Below are 21,388 nucleotides of genomic sequence, written 5' to 3' on the forward strand. Positions count from 1 at the left end.
CATTAGTCTGTAAAGGCTGTACATAACAGTACAGACAAAAGGCAGTCTTTTATAGCCCGTCCAGTCTAAAATACAGTATATTTGCATTGGCAAGATCGGCTGCTCATCAGCTATAAAGTGCACGGTACTGTTTATTAACTATTGTATTGCAAAAAGTGTCAACAGAGAGCAGCAGTGTTAACTTTGACAGAAATCGCACATCGTAACATATCCATGGTGCATTTATTATAGCCTACAGCCACTGGTGCTTCAGTACTGGTCAGCTCACGAAAAACCAAATCTGCACATTTTACAGAAAACTGCATTCTTATACTCTATTCTATCACGTAAACGATCCATACCACTGGGATGATTGATTTTCCATTCTTGACTGTGCAGGGAAATACATACAAATTTGGCTGTGAATGTGGTACATAAATGGTACATAAATTGGCAGGTGAACTCATAGCCATGAGAACATGATTTCATGTGGGTGTGCTGACTATTAAACACTCCCTCCCCAAAAAATGTTTGAGTTTATTAAATACTTGCAGCGATCCTACAGCTGCAGAAACAATAAGTGCATCTCCCCATTGAGAGAGACACTGTGTGCATTTACGCAGGAGACACAGCAGCCACTTCATCGATTATTTAAATCTCCTGACACGCCGACATGATCAGTCAGGTTCTAATTAATTTAATTGATGGTAATTAATGTTATGTTCTGTCTTCTTCTACACATCCGAATGGTCACACACGCAGTCCAGGTTCATAAAGTGAAATTGTTTGCAGTAAAGCAGCCGTCCTCCTGATAAATCCTGGGCTGAGCCATCAGAGCTGTCTAAAAATATTTCAGAAGCTCAAAGTTTAATTCTGTTTCCTCTAGAGAGTTTCCTCTGTCCTGTCAAGTTGATAACTACAGTTTTTAGTTGTCAGGCTGCCGGAGACATTTCTAACAGCATGTATCAACTGGGTCCGTGAGTCACGCGTCTCATGCTTCTTTTCCCCACTCCACTATCTTTACACAAAGGGTCTATTTTTGCTGGACCAGCTCACACACAACAGAAAAAAATAGTAATTGCAACAACACAAATGGGCCTATAGGCTGCCAGCCACCTGGAGGCTGCAGTACCCCCAACACGCCTACTTCCCACAGCTATGGGTGAACCCGCATCAGCCTGACCTGGCACAGCAGCCACATAAACCCCACACACACACACACACACACACAAACACAAACACACACACACACACACACACACACACAGATAGCAGATGTAGCAACATCAGCATAAAATTCAATTGTACACCCAAAAAAAATTATACCCAGTAAACAATAATAGTGAAACAGGCAATCAACTACTACAGTCCAAAATTGTAAATTAGCTTACTTTTGATGATTACAGCAGGAGACAACATGGCTTGGTGTTGAACACTGAAATTATTTCATTACAGTAAAGGATTCAGTCAGTTCTTTTTCAAAGGAGAGCAGGGACAAAGAGTTGAGTCTGTATGTATCACTGGTGCCCTCATGTCACTTGTTGCTGCTGCCACGTAGGTGTTGTTACTGCCTGGCACTTGAGGAGAAATTGGAACAGGAGTAGGTGTCTGGGTTGAGAATGATGGCTGAACTTGAGCTGAATTCTCTTCCTCCTGCTCCTCATGACATCTTTTTTGTGACTGCTTTGTTTCACCATGGTTTTTATCTTAACCTTCACTAAAAGCAGCTAGCTAGTGGACAGTAGGCTTCTGTTCCTCTGTGCAATGCACAGGCTGTACGCTGAGGGAAAGAGGAGCTCACAATCTGGTATTTGCAAAATGCACTGCCACTCAAAAATTCTGACCTATCAACATCATCATATGGTAAACAAGAGGCAAGAAACAAGAACTGTTTTATTTTTATTGGTCGTGTAGTCATATTTGAAACGGTAATCATTGACTGCTATTCTTTGGATGATCCATTAAAAAAAGGAAGCCTTCTGACTGGGTGAGCCTGAGTGCCAGGTGGATAGGCCCAGGCACACCCAGAACTAAGTATCAGCATTCAGGGTGGATTTATCATCTCTCAGAGCTGGTTCTTACAACGTACTGTCTGACTACGTCGGATATCAAATGTGTTTATAGTCATTCCAAATGGCTTCACTCAAGGCAAGCCTCTGTTACAGAGAGAGGAAGGAGATAGTCATATTGTTTAAATATGGGGATAATGGTGCATATTTTCAGACAGTCTCCCCTAGAAGGCAGTCATTGTGTTGCACTCAGCTATTTACATGAAAAGTCACAGAAATAGTTGTGTCATGAATGGCTCTTTGTCACCTCCACACAGCTGGCCTATCACTGCGTGAAGTGGGTGTCTGTGAATGTTGGTTTAGGTCTGGTTTGTTTTGCACAGCTAACCCCTGTGAATAAATGTGTTGCACTAGTTTGGACCCAGAGCTTCATTCTGAACTTGTAACATATAACATATTTACTCCACTGCAGGGAAATGGCTCTTAGAAAATGTGTAGCCTATCCTGAACAGAAAATAGACATATTTCAATAACCACTGCTTCCCAGAGACTGTGATAGGTGGAAATGTAAAATGTGATGGACATGGAATAGAAAACTGAATAGAATGGCATGTTGCATGTGCTGTTTTAGGTTGTAATATCAACTTTAGTTGTTGTGGGTGGTCAGCATGGCACCTTTAGTTTAATGCTGTATGATAAAATGTAAAACATCAACCTGGACTTGAGGACAAACATTAAATTGGATGCTAACATCAGTTTTGGAATTCAATTACGATTTATCTGCGCATAGGTTGAAGTAATGTGATGCATTGAACATCCATGTTTACACATTTTGATCACCTGCCATTCATTAAAGTTTGATATGCTATAGCCACCCCACACTAGCTCTGTGTCCCATCTTGGCCACCCCTGTCAAAATGTTCTGGATACGCCACTGACCCCCAGCACTTAAATAGCATATGCACATTTCCAAATTATATTTCAGTCCTGTAGAATGTGTTGTTTATTATTCTCTTTAACTCTTCAATAACTGTTTTTAATTGTTTACACCTCGTTTTAATGCTTTTAATGTTTTATGTGAAGCTTTTATTAAAAGCTGATCCAAGAATTTCTTTTCTCTCACACACATACACCAACCCAATATACAACTGTGCTTGTCCTGATTTATCTTCCATAGGCTGCAATGGATGAGTCATAAGCTTTTGTTTTTTTCTTCACTACAATTTATCTTGTGGTCTCTGCCTAACAGCAAAAATGTAAACCAGGCAGTGTAAACCTCACAACAGTACCCAGCACTGATTACTGTCAGACTTCATTAAAAGTTCTGCAATACAGCTTGAATTAAGATTGGAATGTCTTGATTTTACATTTATAATTAGAATTACATTTATATTGTACTTGATTATGTAACACTGTTACATGTAACTAATTAGTGCCCAACATTGCCAGTCATGATGTTGCTGTTTTCCCGAAACCGGCCTGAAACAAATTTTTCCTTTTTTCTTTTCATCCTGTGTCTTGGTGCTGTGCATGTGTGTCCTCTCATCCTTCCCACAGCTCCACCCTCCCAGAATGGGGGGATGGAGCTTATGATTTACACCTGCACCAGTCATTCCAACTTCTGGTGTAGAGGGAAAAAGACACATCAACAAAATCAACCCTATGGTGTTAATATAATTGAACCTGGTTATGAACTAACAAAAAAAGACAAAGAAACCCTCTCTGTGCTCTATCTCTGTTTTTCCCAGATTACTGCTGCACTCTCATATGGTATGTTTAAGCTTATTATGATGAAGCTTACTATAGCTATACCTCAGTGACATAAGAGCCTATTCTCACCTAGTCCAGTGAAGTTAACTTTGGGGGATGATGAAGCTGAAAGCTCATTGAGATCCCAATCTAATCGACCCCCTTTCATCCCTCCCCTTGTCCCCTATCATCCCACCGTACACAACTTCGACCAACCTATGACTCCTGTTCTTCCCCTCCCGGCGATTGACCCTCTTCATCACTCTCTTCTACCCCAATCATCCCACCGCAATTGACCCTCATCCAATTCTTCCCGAATCTTCTTGCCAATCCCAATAAACTATTCTTTTAAATACCACACAAATGGTGTGGTCTTTGTTAGTGAATTAACAGCTAATCGATTAAGGAGACACTTGGGGTACAATCTAAGTGCACAGTCCTGACACCATGAATGCTACCCAAAAGTCTGAAGGAGAGTTGTGAGCAACGTCTAGTTAAACGTCAGATAGGGATCTGTTTACCAGACAGACTTGGCCCGAGTCATAACATAATTGACTTAAGCACAGGTTCCAAAGAGAGTGACCAAATAGAGAAGTTGGCCTGACCCGAAGAAGGACAGAGAGCTGACTATATGAAAATTCCTTCACAGTTCCAAACCTAGGGCTCAGGCCTCTCGAAAGGGTCACCAGTTAAATCTGAGGGGTCGTGAGATGATTAAAGGGAAAGTCGAAGGTGTAGAAAGTACAATATTTCCCTCCCTGAAATATGGTGGAGTAGAAGTATAAAGTAGCATCAAATGGAAATACTCAAGCAAAGTACAAGTACCTCAAAATTTAGTACAGTAATTACGTAAATGTACTAGTTATATCCACCACTGGAAACTTCAACTATGCCTGCAGCTGTGGTGGTGTTAACCATTCTAGATGATAGATTGGTCATTGTCTGCACACTAATTTGCTTCAAAACAGCAGGGGACTAAAGTATAACTTTTTTGTATTTTCCTCTTTGCACAGAGATGCATTTATTTAGAGTAACCATATTTTATTGTGAACAACATACACATGTCCTCTACCAATACCAACCATTTTTTAAAATTTTGGATAAATGAGACGGCCGCAATCAGGCTGGAAATTGACGTTGCACATTGTTACTTTCGCACCTCTCTGTCGGGACAAAAGAAACAGTACTTAATATTCCTGGCATATAATGCTAATTACTGCTTCAGTTAGTCATCCAAGCAAATGACCATGTTTCTCTCATATCAATTTATCATGTTAAATGTCGAAACTGTATGAAATTGGTCCAATGCGTCAAACTCACCTTAGAGCATAATCACTATTTTCTCTTATGAATAACATTGGGTTAGAATTTAAGATGTTTAAAATGTCACAAATCCTTACCTATCACATGCACTCCATCTCCAAATCATGCATGTTCCTCTCTTTTTCATTAACAGCAAGGACAGTCAAAGCAAAGATAATCAATTAAATAAATGGACAAGTAAGGCTTCACTCAAGGCAAGTTATTCCAGAGAACTTTTTTCCCATTAACCTAATGTCAATTGTATGGACATAAAGGTAGGCTAATCAATTAATTAAAACTGATCAAGGGCATGCTCATTCAGTCCCTTGTTTAGAGCATCAGCCTACATTAAAAATAAGACAAAGTAGCCTTGAACAATGGATGGTGCACAAATATTTATTCATTGTTTTTTGTGTTGTTTTCAAATCACATCTGGACTGGTGAGACCTCTGTTGGTCTTCCTTACCCTAACCCTGGGCATTTCCTGCAAACATAAAGAGCAAAAAAATACATCTTTAATAATAGTGGGACAAAAGTAATACTATGTTACTTTCGTCCCCCTCCTGTCTCTTGTCAACTTTCCCTGGCTAACACCAAAGATAGGCTTTCATGATAAATTAAACCTTCACTGATACTTAGCCTACGGATAGGTCTAACAGATGATATACATTTACAGTCTTTAACAAATAAACATCACCTTAAAGACAGAAAACTCTTTAGTTTTGCACTTTTTACTCACCAAGTGAAAAATCTGTTTCGGATCAGGCAGGTTTTCATCTGTAGACTCAGTGGTGGGGTGTACCTTGTGGACTTCATAGCCAAGGTCCGTGTTGCAAATCTACATAAAGTGATCTCTCAGTTCAGATGAAAATGAATCATTTCCATTGCATTCAGCGTCGGAAATTAATGGAGGGCAAGGGCAAAAATGCCCGAGGAAATCTCAGAATGCCCCTAAAAACTGTGATCGAGGGGCAAAAATTGCCCCTAAGATTTCGAAAAAATTTTTTTTATATTTACCAGTTTAGGCCAATATTCTAATAGCACATTAGGCCATCATTTTATCTTCATTCAATTAATTTCATTTCTGCTTTCGTCTCTAACACAAACTCACACAAACAGCGCTGTTCTTCACACTACACTGCTGTAATGATACCTGGCAGAGGCCAGGCAATCCTGCACCTGCAGTGAAGTTGGCTGCTGCAATGGACCAGTACCTCATTAAAAAAGCTCCAACTGTTACTGAGGAAAGCAACCTAAATCCTGGACCATCACCAACACCACCCCCGGCAAATAAGATGGCAAAGAAAGTTGCTGCTTCTACAATAGAAAAATTGAAAATATACTGGCTTGGTGTTGAAGAGGTGAATAAGACAACTCTCCTCTACTGTAAAGCCTGCAGGGCCGCACGTCTCACGCACAACTGATGTGGTGCCTCATCTATAGATTCGGGGTCTCGCCTATTTTTTCCATGTGACGCACGGTTCTCAGCAAAAATAGACAGGGAAATGATCTGTTGACAGTTATAGTGACATCATACCAGCAACAATACACTTTCCACTATAGTTTCAAAGTCTATATCTGTAGAATTTGTCACAGACATGAAGTGTCACCACTGTGGGTCAGCCTGATGCTTTCTGTGATATTAGTTCAAACCGAGGATTTGGTGTTGTTACTTTCCTTATTTGTTGTCAGTTTCCCTCCTGACTGTTGGTTTGTTTGTCAGAGTGTGTTTGCTTCGTTTGGGGAAGTTGGTGTCGTCTGGAGGGATTTTCCTCACTTGCAGCGGTGACAGCAGGGGTTTAACTGGCGGAATAATAAATATAAAAAACAACCCGTCCTGTGTGAGGAGTGTATGTGTCTGACACAGAAGTAGCCCCAACCAGACCCCAGGCCCATCAGAAAGATGACATATTATCTATTTATTTTTCACAATTGAGCACATGCTTCTTAACCTTTTATTGTCTAAACTAAATATAAATGACATTTATAATGAAATGATATGAAACATGCTATTATTGATGGCCATTATCAAAGCCAAGCTCTTTGTAGAAAGATAGAGCTGGCAGTAGCAGCACCACAGCAGCAACACCGTCTGTGTGGACACCATAGGCCTGCGAGATGCAGCAGTTCAGCGAAGCACATGCCCTGTTCAGGTAAAGGAAGGCTGTGTGGCCCAGGTGTAACTCCATAGCTGGCTTATTGGCAAAGCTTTTTAAAAAGTGTGAAAAAAAATGAAGGGCACCCAGCAATAAGGCTGGGGAAGGAGCACAGCCTCTAAATCCGCTGCACCAACAGCAGCAGCAATGGAAATGGATGACAGAATATAGGCCCTATTTTAATGATGTAAAGCACATGGTCTGAGGCATATGGTGCAAGTGCATTTAGGATGTGTCCAAATCCACTTTTGCTAGTTTAACGGCGGAAAAAAATGGTAGGAGCACCAGACGCATGGTTCAAAGGGGTTGTCCATAGTCTCCTAATTAATCATAGGTGTATTTGGGGCGTAACATGCAATAAACCAATCAGAGTGTCATCTCCCATCCCCTTTAAAAGCCAGGTGCGCTTGCACTTTGGCGGATTGCTATGATTATGGCGCATTTGCCAAGTAGTAAAGCTGAAATTATAGTTTCCGCATCCGCGAGGGTCCGCTTGACGTAACTTTTGTCATCAGAGGGTGTGCGTGTAGGCTCTGTGCGGACATCTGCATACCTGCAATATGTTGTGTCCGCGCCAGTCCACGCAGTCACACTATGTTCCTGTAGACGGCGATCTACTGCGCATGTGTGGAATGCGTCCTCCAAGCGGACCCCAGAAGGTAGTATAAACACATCAACTACCCGTCCATGATGTCCGCAGCTGTCTGTGTGCGCGTCTGCTCAGGAGTAAAAATGAAGCCTACGACGGAGCGTTTCACTGCAGAGGAAACGGATCTGCTTGTGCGCAAAGTGAAAGCGCACGATCCATAACGAGCACACTGGTCCCTGCTGCTCCTGGACCCTCCCGTGGCCAGTCTCAGACTACCAGTTAAAGGTCCTGTTTATTAATTTGTTGCAAATTTATGTTCATTTGTTTTTTGAAAAGGTCATTTTTTTAATGACAGCTTTGGTTTCTTTAAAATCGTTTCGTTCAGTAATAGAGTAACATGTCAAATCAGCAGGGTTTTAATTGCTGAAAATATGGAAACTTGATCACTGTACTCTCAAAAATGTTAAAGAATATTTGTTAAATGTTGTTCATAAATTAAATCATTAATTTTAATCATGTAAAGAATCATCAACACAGTTATCAGGACTTGATCAGTTCTCCAAGGTTCTGATCCTGCTGCTGGCGGCAGCTAGAAGCTGTCCAGACTTATTTCCTTCTTTAGTTTAATCATTGTTTTCACCTCATTTATTTCCTCATGTGTTCCTCATGTCATCATGTATTAATGCAGCAGGAAAGTCGATCTGTGTCTGATCCGTCTGTTTAAATACCTACCTGTATTACCACGATTTGGTCAAATAATTAAACAATTACATCCCTCATTACTGTGATTAGCTAATTCTGATAAATATTATAACTAAGCATTATGACATGTATTTTTAAAAATATGTTAATGTACACAACAATAATCTTTCACATCGTAATCATTTTATTTGTAATCTTTTGAATGTCTGTGCACTGCTGTGCATACGTGTGTGTATGTATGTTGTGCACCTTCCTATGTAGGTGTATATTACTGTCTTGATAATGTGACCTTTAAAATAACAGTGAAACACTGCACCATTGACTTCACACCGGGTTTTTGTTGGTCAATCGCACAGTCGCTTTCCACTGCCCAACACGCCCATGGGCGCTCTGACGGGCGCAAGTGCATTTGCTATTTGAACAACGTGGGCACTGGACAGGAAAATGACAACTGTATGGCTGCTTTGCGCCGGGCGTAAGATAGGACCCTCTGAATCTGACAGTGAAACCCTTGTTTAATATGAATTCTACTCAAGGAGCCCATGAAGTCTGGCTATTATTTTAGCAATTTGCAGTGTTGATATAACATTAACAGAATCCCGTTAATATTGTCATTTGTAAGGTCACTGGCTTGCATTTACAGTTGTGAAACACTGCCTTTTATTTCCTCAAATATTTTTAATAGACCTTCTAAAGTTTTTAAAAAGGATGTTTCAAAAAGAGCATAAACTAGAAAGTAGAAAACTAGAAAGGCTATTAGGAGATAATATTTAAAGATAAATATTAGAACTGTCTCCTGCTTTCTCTCACAAATACAGATGGTATTCTATACACATACACACACTTGTCTTTGGAACAGCAATAGTATGCTTTTTATTTACTCACGTTGACACAAGGTGATGATTACTGTATACATTTTAATCTGGGCTCATTTCACATTAAATATGGCAACTTAATGCACTCATTACAATTTTTTAAAAGTACCCCCAAAATGCCCAAATTTTTTAGACAGTGAGGGCAAAAAAATTGCAATACAGAAGGCATAATCTTTTGACTTTTTGTTTTTGGCTAATGGTTTATTGTATAAGAGTCTTCACAATATTGCACCACAACCTGTAGTGCTGGCCCAAGGTTAATGGAGCCTCCACTAGAGGGGAGCATTGCCCTAAATTTTGGTCAACAAAGTTTGGTCAAAACTCTTACTAGTTACCACAGCCGGGATGTTGAATTCTTTATGACTAAGAAGAGTTTAGTGCTTTTTAACATTAATACTACATGTCTGGTTGGAAAAATATCATATAAATAAATTAATATCTTGTTTTTAATGATACTTACAGTTGAGAACTGTCCTTTGTTCAGAACTAGTGTGTTGGTTTTAATCTGATTGTAATATTGATGTTTTCCTGTGTTTTTTTTAAAATTCATGTCAACTGACTTATCTTTTACGAAGTCAGCCTATGTATCGCTGATGGCCTCTGCTCAGAGACTACAGATGAATTTTACCTATAATGCCCCTGTTAAATGAACAATAATAAAAATAAAAAATGCAAACGTCCTAAAATGAAATTGAAAATCTTTTAGAGAGGGAAGGATTGTGGATGATATAATATTGAGGAGTTTCCAAGATTTGAAAACAATACAACATACAATATTGCAGCTCCAGTCCTCTGTGTTAACTGCTGGAATCCCCCAACACTCAACCAATTATGCCTCCTTTAACATATTTATAAAATAAATAAACTAAAAGTTCACAAACATCTTTGGTTATTGTACAGACTGCCTTCAATTATATAACTTCACAATTATATTGCAATTCTACAATATATAATTCTTACATTATATTTCATAATCATATGATTTCAACTAATTTAACTGTTCTTACAGCTTTATTTTGAAAGGATAAAGAAACCCCCTCTGCACTCTCAGTCTCCTTTTTCCCAGATTACTGCTGCACTCAGCCTGATGTACACTCCCAGGACTAATGGCCTGGTTTGCTGCACCTGTGACAATTGCCTCTTCTATGTAATGTCATTACTTTATTTATTGTGGCTTTCCAACCCTCAAGGTCTTTGCACATCAAGTCTGTTTTTTCGTCCAAAATTGTTGCACGTTAAAAAATAAATATGACGTGGTTCTTTCTTTTTCTTTCAAGAATATAGAGGACCACAAAATCATCCTCACTGCTTGACGACTCCATTTTGCCTCCTATTGCAAACTTTTGCAATGAATATAGTAATAAAACGCATTGGACTCAGTGTCCAAGGTTTCTGTGCGTAACGATTTTTGTCGGATGACGGATTAAAAAAACGCATACAAAAAAAACGGACTTGGTGTGCAAAGACCTTTAGTCTGCCAATCCACCATTGATTGTTTGTATTGCTTGACCTTCCCAGAATTTGATACGCAACACATTTTCAAGATGTCAAACATTCAGCAAGTTGCTAAAACATTGCCAGTTTGTGCATTATTGATGTCTGCTATGAGGCCTATCTTACATGATTATTGTACAGCAGCATCTAAACCTTCAGATGAGTACAAGCAAGTGGACGTTTCATTTGTAAATACACAAGAGTGGCTGAGGAGTGAGCAAATTTTGTTTGTGAGTTCCCAGGGGTGTGCTTTACCAGTCCAATTACCTGACACACACAGGACATTGTTTGAGACCAATGAGTCATGTGCACATGTTACTGTATGACACCAGGATACAAATCAAAACATATTGGAGAAATGATGGCCTGATGCCAATCGGGAAAATCCATAACAGCTTCTCAAATCTGTGTCTGCTGACCCTGGGATCCAACTAACACTGAAAACATAAGAGTTGATGGGGTCCACTGACTCTCCAAAGAACTGTTTCAATTCCTCACAGAACTTGTGACTGAATAATTCTTGTGTAGATGTACAGAGGAGTTTCAGATCTGTAGTACTGGTTGAGAATTGAAAGGACTGTACATACTACTGACCCTTACCTGTCACATATGTCTCAACAAGATAGGACTGGAGTCACAGTAATAAGACACATATTTGAATATACAGGCTGGATATCTATAAACCTGGTCTTCTATAGATGTGAACAATTAGGGTTACATGTAACTTACAACCCTGAACAGACTTTTCAAAAGAGAAGGTGGGAAATAATGAAGTTAGAGTAGTACACATCACTGTTTGGACAAATCACATGTGGTTATTGCTTATAGAATGATCCAATTGGGCAAGAGAACAGAGAAATCACCCTCAAGTGGTGGCCACACATTTTAAATTTACAAAGACCGAGCTAAGACTCAATTGAAAATGGAAAGACTAGGTAGAACTGCATTAAGATGTAGCCCCAGAACTACACTGTGTATTCTTCTTAATTACCATATTAACTGTGCCACCACTACTGTGGTTCTTAGACAAACCCCAGAAGCCAGAAATATTGTACACACCTGAAGAGAATCACTACTGCTATTCAAGCCACTCAGAAAATGGTAGGCAATGGTGATAACTGGTTTGGAAAAATTTATATGATATATTTGATTTATGTGAATTATTTTAGTTTAAATTGGCTATTATCAGAGTCAGTTAAAAAGGGTGAACTGAGATGTTAAGCTTTATTTCTATGGTGTTTTATTAAGACTTGTTTTCCTCTGTTTTTGATTTGGTGAATTAGGAAGATATCTTCATGTCTCTAATTAGTTGTGTTTGAATTGATGTTAACACCATGGTTCTACAGGGCACAGCTGCGTCACATTCCAGCTGCAACACAATTTTATTCCGTCCTCTGCACGGTTTCATACCCCACTGGAAGCATTTCAGAAGCGGAGTGACTGTGGTCAAGCCAGCCGCCTTTTAAATTCAGTAGCGCTGCTACTACAGTAAGTAGCCTAAACTGAACCAGCACCTTTGGGCTACAGTAATTACTGGAGTAGCAGCACAACTGAACTGCCCGATTTTGTTCACTTGCTCAGATTTTGTTGATTTGGTCATTTTTACTAGATTTTTGTGCTTCTACTATGGGTAAGTAGGCTATGTAATTAAATGGTTTCTTTATCTGTCTCTTTTAATTGTGTTTATTGTTGATATGTGATCGGGGGCCTGCACAGGGTGTTTTATTTTGAAAATTGGACTGGATGCTCTATGCTGTTTCTGTGTCTGACTTCCTGCCCAGCTCGGTCTGCTCTTTGCAGCTTGTCCATGGATGTATTATAAGAGCTGGATACTGGACTAAAAATGGTGCAGCATTGGTTTGCTTCCATATTGTATGGCCCACTGAGTATGTGCAGTAGTGTTTCCTCCGCTAGCCCCACCCACGAGTTCCTGCTCGGCCCATAGACTTATATTGTGGTGACGTCATGGATTTTTAAATTGGATTTTTAAACTTTCCTCACTTGGCTCACTCGGCTCCATGGATCAAAAGCTCATCATAGAAAGAGTCATAATTGACATTGTTTGCAGTTTGAGGTCTCCCGTTAACAGTTTTACAGACATCTCTTTTACAATGGTGGTCTATGGTGAAAATGCTTTTTGGGCTGCAAGGATTTTTCACTGCAATACCATGAATGACCGCTGGGAAAAATTGGCTGCAAGGCTGAGTGGTGGCACCCTATCTATGGAGCTCTTATTATACGTACATGAGCTTGATGCGGCTTCCATCAAAACTAGACTGGGTGCGTATGTTTAGTGGAGTGGAGGGACGAATCTGAAATGCACTGCGACGTGTCTGCTGGGATCAAAGCATTGACTAGAGTAGCCGCGATCAGCCCTGGTGGCTGTGTTGGACGCAGATGGCCCAGTGGGATCAAGCCCTGAGGATTTAATATTTGAGATTCTATATTGTGTAATATAGAATCGTGTAATATATAATACTACACAACATTATATTAATCACATTACTACACTACATTCATCACAGTATTACATTACATTATTCATTTTACATTACATTATTAATTCTTAATTGTTATATAATCTATTCATATTAATCTTTTATACTTTGATTCACATAATGTTTGATTAAGGCAGGTGTATGTTACTCCAACTCTGAAGAATATTATGATAATTATTGTTGATCTTATGATCTACAAGGAGGGAGTTGTGAAGGAATTTTCCATATATCAGTATGTCAGCCAGCTGTCCCCTCTTGGGTCAAGCTGTACCTCTCTTCAGGGTGTTATGTTGTGTCTCGAGCCAAGGCTAATCCTTATCTGAAAGTTTAACTAGGCATGCAGAGTGTTTACAGGCAGACTTTTAGAGTAGCATTCATTGTGTCAGGACTGCACTTTGACTGTACCCAGATGTCTCCTTACTCGATTAAGTATCAAATAAATCTTCTGGCATAAGATATTCAAGGCTCCTGATATTTCTGAATTGACGAGCTCAAGATTTCCATGATAGGAATCATCAACTTGACATGGTAAGTATTGAATTTACATTAAGAACCCCTAAGGAAAAGGTTCTGTAATTCAGATGGGGAAGTGGAGGGGACAATGGGTGGATGATTTGGCGTATGGAGGAGGTGTTTGTTGTGAAACCAAGCTGGACTAACTTTAATATTGATGTGTTCTTCTTATTTGTTATATATCCTTTTTATGTTGTATGCTTCTATTTATTATATTATGATCTGTTGTATTATTAATTATATAACCACAAAGATGATGTACCTGGAAGATTGTGCAACTTACAGAAAAAAGAAAGAGTCACTGCATATTTCTGTTTACAAATCATTCAAAGAAACTGGGCAAGTGAGCAGGGCTTTTGGATTGGCAGGATTTGTCATAATAGTAATAGATAGTGGTTAGATGGTTGCTTATGATATCCCAGGGCAATAATAACTGCCAGTTAAGAAATTCAGTGTTATAATTGAGTTGAACTGAATAAAGTTGAGTGAACTTTGCCAGTACAACAAAAGGTAGGAACAACTACCATAAAGAAATGCAGAGAAGACAGTAAGCTAAAAAAAAAGAAAGAAAAGTAAATGTATCTGAAGGTGCCAAAGGTACTAATTAGAGGGTGATTACTTCTAACAATGCTCAGAGCTTTTTAGTGGAGCTGAACTTTAGCTGTGGTCTTGACTATTTTCTTGAATGCTTTCTTTTCAGCAGTATTCAGGCCATCAAACCAAACCATGAAGGAGAAAGTTAGCACGCTGGACCATATTCAAATTTCAGATTTTTTGGTCATGCAATTTTAATAGATAGTTTCCCTCCATTCACTCTTCCTAAGTCTATGATCATCATTTTAGTTTTCCCAATGTTAACCTGCAAGTTATTTTCTCTGCACCAGCTGACAAGTTTGGATAACTTCCCTCCTATACGCCTCTTTCTTGGTTACTGCTACCAACCCAACCACTGTAGTGCTTTAGCAAATTATACTGTATACTGTATTAACAGAGTCATTGTATACTTTGTATACAAGAAATAAAGCAGTGGAGAAAGGCCACAACCATACATACACATACTGATGTTAGTTGTAAAGGGTTTAGTGAGGTGAAGAGTAGTTATAGACTCTATGAACATAGAATAAACCAAAGACAAGGACCAAAACTATAACACTTTTTAGATTATTTTATTATTTATAATTTACAAAAATACGGGTCAGAAGGCATTTTTGAATACACTGTCAAAAATTCTGAATATATTCAAGATAATACAGTATCACAACATATATGAAGACTATGAACATTTTTATTCGAGGTTGTTTTTTTTTTCAAGTCTTCAACTGCAAGCTGCCGGGTGATGACCTGACAGGCTCACAGAAGAATACATTAGGTTGTGTTATACAATACAGGTGAAGGTAAGATTAGAGTCCCTGTGTAAGAGCAGAAGAGTGGCCCTGGTTTAGGGGTGCACTGCACACTGAGTGAATCAGAAAGGAGTCCGTCTCTGTGGCTGCAGAGCGTTGGCTCTCTGATAGCAGGGGCGCCAGGTACAGGCACTCATCACATGGCAGTGTTTTGTGGCAGTACATGGAGCAACACAGGCCAGGTCACAGTTTAATCTACTCTCACACTCATCCAGACCCAGCTGTAGTAATGCCATGGAGGTGAATCCCTTAATTTGAAGCCAGCTGCTCATTATCATCATCATGAGGCATCATAAGCACACTGATGTAGTGGTAAATCAAATCATGGGCCAACACTGACCTTTAGAGTATAAACTGTTATGTTTTACTCAAGCATGGAAGTAATCTGCTATGTTTCTCCTTTTTGCTATTACTGAAAAGTGTTCTGTGTACTTGTAGCTTGTTGAATATTTTTGAAAATCAATAATTCAGCTTTACTCGACATAAAGTTCAACATGGTAATGATACTATTCTATCTTTTTGAGTAGGATATTACTCTTTTCAGAGTGGGATACTACAACTAGGGAGTCTGGAATATGCCCCGGGGATAATTATAGACTTTCACAGACTTAAAATTATGATCAATTAATATATTGATACATTTAAATATTTTAATAAATTCATACAGTTCATACAATACATTTCATTTATTATTAATTGATAAACTAAAGTTGTATTTAAATTATGCATTAATAGATTAATAGCATTAAATAAAAAATAAACAAATAAATAAAAAGATCAATACATTTTCCAATTAATAATTCTTGTTCCTTATTCTGTCTGTTAATGATGAATTAACAACTGTAAAAGTCTCAATATTATTCTGATGGCACCATGCAGACTCCGTACACTTCAATGCTTTGGGAATTCCTATCACTATACATATAGTACCAGTCAAAACTTTGGACACACTTTCTCATTCAAGTGAATGGTGAGAAAGTTATATACTGTAGATATAATCAGCTTCATGATGCCTCAAAATGTGCTCCAGGTGAATGTTACTCTCTTCCTGACTGATTGTTCAGTATAAAAAATGAAAATAAGATAAATGGAAACACAAATATACAGGGCTACTTCATTCATAACAAACATCCTCAGCATAGGTTTAATGCAAATGAAGAATAAATAAAATAATTTAAACAATAAATACTCTTATGTACAGTAAGGTTACATGATGCATAGCATCTAACAAAGAAGATAAGTTTTGACTTCAACAGTGACAGAAGGCCTCAGAAATCATGTTGCTGGTGATACAGCATTGTACCACATTCAGCAGCCCGAGTTTACTTCCTCAGCACAGTATGTCTATAAAGAAAGAATATATTTTACACATCACCTTTCTGTTCAGGTTAGATGCACTGCACATTTACCTATCTGAGAGATATGCTTGTGCATTTCCTTTTCCACGGTCAGATGAGGAGATTGATAGCAATGCCATCTTAAAAAGTACTAGCTTAGCACAAAACAGAGAAACAGTTAGCCTAGCTCTGTTTAAGGTGAAAATATACACCTTCCAGAGGTGTCTTATTTTTATGTTGGAATTTCCTAGCGAGCAGTTACCAATACATCTGGGGGTCACCTAGGTTTTGTTCAGAGCTATAACAGTGTGCAAACCTGGCAACCCATAAAACCTTCTTGATGGCCCATGTAGCCATCCTCGTATTGTTGGTCAAGAAATAGCTTCATCTCTATACCTATGTGTATTAAAAAAGATAGAACATGCTGGTGAAGAACAAAGGATGAGGCTTTTGACAGAGCTAACCTAACTTTACATGCTTCAGTCTTTGTGCCCAGAGATGAATTACAATATCGATCTTCTCACTTGACATGGTAACACAGAAAAACAAGTGAGTTTCCTAAAATACCATATTTTTCAAGTTTCTTTAAATTGATATTGTGACATTCTGATATTTTTCATCATTGTTTCATCATTAGGTTTTCACTTTACAAATACTTTCTTAAAGGATGATTTCAGTTTATTATAACTTGGGTCATATTTTCATAGTTTTGACCATAATTCTAATAAGACAAATTAATAACAAAGTTAAGAATCACAAACAGTCAGATGATCACACGATGGAAAAAAGCAAAATAAAACAAAAAAGCATATTGGGATATACGTATGCCTATTCACTGTATGGAGGGGAGTTAGTGAGAGGATCAATACCACTGCCATGTTTGTCCGTTAAATATGAGGCTAGACTTAGTAGCTGGTTAGCTGTGTTACTGTATTCACAGATCTTAGCGATTACTTTTGTGAGTACAATGTTATCATGACTGATAACATTATGAAAACTATGAAAATAAGACTCAAGTTGTAATAAACCACAACTATGCTTTCAGATCATTTTAGAAAAATGCTGTTAGTTGTTGGTCAACCAACAGGCAGGGTTTGAAATCTTTTAACATTATGAAAGTGAGAAATTCAACAACAACTATATACTGTACTCTTGGCTGTGAAGCCAAAGGGAAGTTTTTTCTTTCATTTGAGAGACTGACCACAGTCCAGGCTTGTCCAAGAAATTTGTGATATTTTTTTCTCCTGAGGGTTTCTGTTTTGGTTCGGAACTGTAAAACCTCAATTTGCTGTTATAATAACCTTGAGTTGGTGTAATGGAAAGCAAATGTGAGATTCTGTGTGAGCTTGACTGTATGCATTCTTCAGATGATCTTAAATAACAAAAAACAAAACAAAAAATGTTGGAAATCTTTCAGTGAGCCAGATAGTGTGAGGCAGAACCAATTTTAGTAATACAATTGTGTGGAGGTGCTGCACATCCTAGAGTCATGTGTGGAAACACAAACTTCAGAGATACACAGTACACTGCCAAGACACAAAATACAAAACAGGCTAATGCTTCACTCGGATATTTTTGGACTAGTTGTCAATGCTGCTGAACACAAAAGCTTGAATCAATACTGTCTTAGAACGCCTGTATACATACAAAATAAATATTCCTGCACATACTGAAATATGTGATACTTCGTATCGTAAACTTTTCAAATGTCCAAGTCATTTTTATTGGTCAGATGTGGAAGGGGTGGCAACTGAAAAGGTCTTTTGTGTTGTGCTATATGTGGTCCACTCAGGTTTCTCATAAACATGTGCAGTACAGAAGAGCAGCGAGGTTAAACAAAGCTTGGAACAAATCTACTGATACATAATGTTGCAAAGATCACTTTCAAAAAACCCGCCAAGTATCCCTGTAAAATACCTGCAGTGTACTATTTATGACCAGAGCCAAAAGAAAGGAAGTAGTGTGCCATAAAACTAATAATGTACTAACTGCACACAATGTAATAACTGTGGATACTAACTGATAACAGTCTACCTACTACTTTTGCATATAATGTAATAAGTCCATACATTTTGTGGTTACATTATGATTTCAGGGGCAGTTTCTTAAAATGTATAATGTAATAACATAAACTGTAATAATAAGCACAAAAAATAAATAAGTGCATTTCAAGTGTTTCATGGATACATTTTTGATAAATATTTAAACTATTGAAAAATAACAAAAACAGTCATAAACATAGGTTTATACCTAAAACCATGGTAATATTCACAGGCACACTCCTGCACAGACCTGGCAAGCAGCACAATGGACACTGCTGCTGAGTGGGAAGCCAGTGAGGGATGATGACTGTTGCGTTTGAAATACACTTAATCCTTTCACTGTGGTTATTTCCATAACCACAGTCTTTCCCTAACTATTACCATATTGTAGCTGCCATGCACAGATTTAGTTTTTCTTATATTGGCTTTGGATGTTAAAAAACTTTGCCACCGAATGTAACCCAGGGTTTGGCTGAATTGTCCATAATCAACATTCTTTCTGGCAAGCATAATAGTCAGTTTTTCCAATTTAAAACAGCACTGAATTGATCTCATATTACCTTATTTACAGCCATTATCCATTTATGCCGCATTTCACATTGTGTTAAGTCGTTCTTGCTAATAAATGTCACTGTTTCTACAAATCTGTAGTAAGTGGATTACATGTGATCATATTACATGTCGTCCGCTCTACAGCAGTGACACACAAGCACTACAAATGACATTCAAACTGCATTCCCACACTTGCTTTGTTTGAACTACAGACCAGGTGGTTGTAAATGGTATCATGTCACACCTGATCTGAAAATAAACCATGTGTTGAAAAGCTGTCACTCTGAGTGATGGTTGGCTCATGACCATATTTGTGATGGCATCCTACAATAGACTGTTGACAGAGATGTAAACAAGCTGTGCTGAAACAAGTATGCTTAAGCTACTGTGGCATTTACAATGTGCCTACTGTCTGATCTGCTTTGCTGCATTTAGAAAGCCACTGGGGTCATCTAGAGCATTATACGTGCCATCCACTAAATTAAACAAGCAAAGCAAAATATTTCTGTATTTCTACAAATTCCTGTGTGTGTGTGTTACTATTGGAAGACAGACTACATTTGCTTTCATAATGAGTTTTCCTTGGCCAGATGGTATTTTAATGAGCTTCCCTGGAAGGAAAGGTAGAGTTGTATCACATGGTGAAAGCAAAATTTGGTCTTATGAAGACCATTGTATTTACAAAACAAAACAAACAAACTAAAAAACTATAGCATGCCTTCACGTCATAGTATTTGGTCTTGAGACTGGTTAAACTTCCCTGAACACCACAGAATAGGGTTTTTGGTTGATTTGAGGCTGTTAATGTTATACTATTTTGACTTCATTTTAGTTTAGGCTTTGCAGTTAATTAAGAAATGTCCAGAGATCACATTTGGCTCCATCGGCTGGAGGAGTGGAGTTACACTGTATAACTGGCTTTTGGAAAATAATGATAGATATTGTAGGGTATAAAACAGCCAATCAAGAAAAGGAGAAATATTTAAACAATGCTGTGGTGTGGATGTAAGTCAGTAATGTCCAAACGAAAAGTGAACAGTCTAATAAGGAGTTTTTAGCTTTGTTAGCGAGCTAAGTAGCCAGCAGGCTAACAGCACAAAATGTCAGTGTTAAAAGGTCTTATCATGTTTCCATGCAGACTTTTGAGGCTGAATCACATTTCATTCCATAACTAAAAGCATCAACAGTTGTTAACTGTGAATATATTGTAATATAGATTTAATTTAACTTAAACCTGCAGTGCAGAAGTTTTACATATGAATGAATGTTCGTTACATTCAAGCCCTTACCAAATGAGTTCACACAATGCTGATTAAGCCTATCACTGCCAGGTAAATCTTTCTGTATGTCACAAAATACTGGAGTTTTTAATCTGGTGTCGGGTTTGACATTCCTGCGCTGGCTGGATGAATGCATACTATGCATGCTCTATGGGCAGAGCATGTGCACTACAGACTTCCAGTTAGCTCTCCATTAACTTGAATGGAGATAAAATAATTTAATCATGCGGCTCTTCTAGACTTTCCAAATGTTATTGGACTGAATGGATCAAATTCTGATATTGACACGTGTCATTTCACAAGGGTTGTTTGACACTCAAAAACAATTAATCCACTGTTTTACAGCCGCAACAGTAGCAACAGAGTAGGCTACTGCAGAGCCTATGATGTAAGCATGTGTCAGTAGTGTTGTTATTAGTCTTTTATTATTAGTGTGAGTATTTTGCCAGAAACGGGAGACAAAAGTCCTGCACTCCAGCTTTGAAAGACAGGTTTAGTTTTTTCAGGTCTGTCTCAATACATTACTGATGTGTCAATATGTATGTGGAAATGGATCTTGGTCGCTGGAACAATTCCTACTTTCCATACTGGCCTTGAGGGTATTCTCTCAGAACGTGACTAACCTTAAATGGGGGACAAAATCCACAGCCCTCATTTTGTGCAAAAATACATTCCAAAGTTCGACTGAAGCTAAATTAAGGCTTCAGAGATCCAACATGGCTACACGCACTGCCCTGGAGCTCATTTCCGTGGAATTAAATTCTTTGCTGTGACGGAGGAATTCATTCTGGTAGTGGCGTGTAAGTCTGTTGACGTTATCTGGCTTTTACTACTCAAGACATGCTCTTGAGTAGTAGAAGCTTACTGTAAGTTTAAAAAGTTTCGCAGTTTTGATAGCTAGGATTTGA

General features: G+C 38.3%; 1 long non-coding RNA gene across 2 annotated transcripts; it reads right to left on the minus strand.

Annotated features, from left to right (window-relative positions):
* Positions 1 to 5,421: 5,421 nt before the first annotated feature.
* On the minus strand, positions 5,422 to 7,798 carry LOC121900915. Of its 2 annotated transcripts, XR_006097137.1 has the most exons (3): positions 7,749 to 7,798; positions 5,779 to 5,877; positions 5,422 to 5,523 (listed from the first exon to the last, which is right to left on the minus strand). It is a non-coding gene; the product is annotated as an uncharacterized LOC121900915 (long non-coding RNA). The 2 variants fall into 2 exon arrangements; XR_006097136.1 differs by lacking the exon at positions 7,749 to 7,798 and having other exon boundaries at positions 5,779 to 7,463.
* Between the last annotated feature and the right edge of the window lie 13,590 nt (positions 7,799 to 21,388).

This window comes from Thunnus maccoyii, chromosome 7 (assembly GCF_910596095.1).
Source record: "Thunnus maccoyii chromosome 7, fThuMac1.1, whole genome shotgun sequence".
Lineage (NCBI taxonomy): Eukaryota > Metazoa > Chordata > Actinopteri > Scombriformes > Scombridae > Thunnus > Thunnus maccoyii.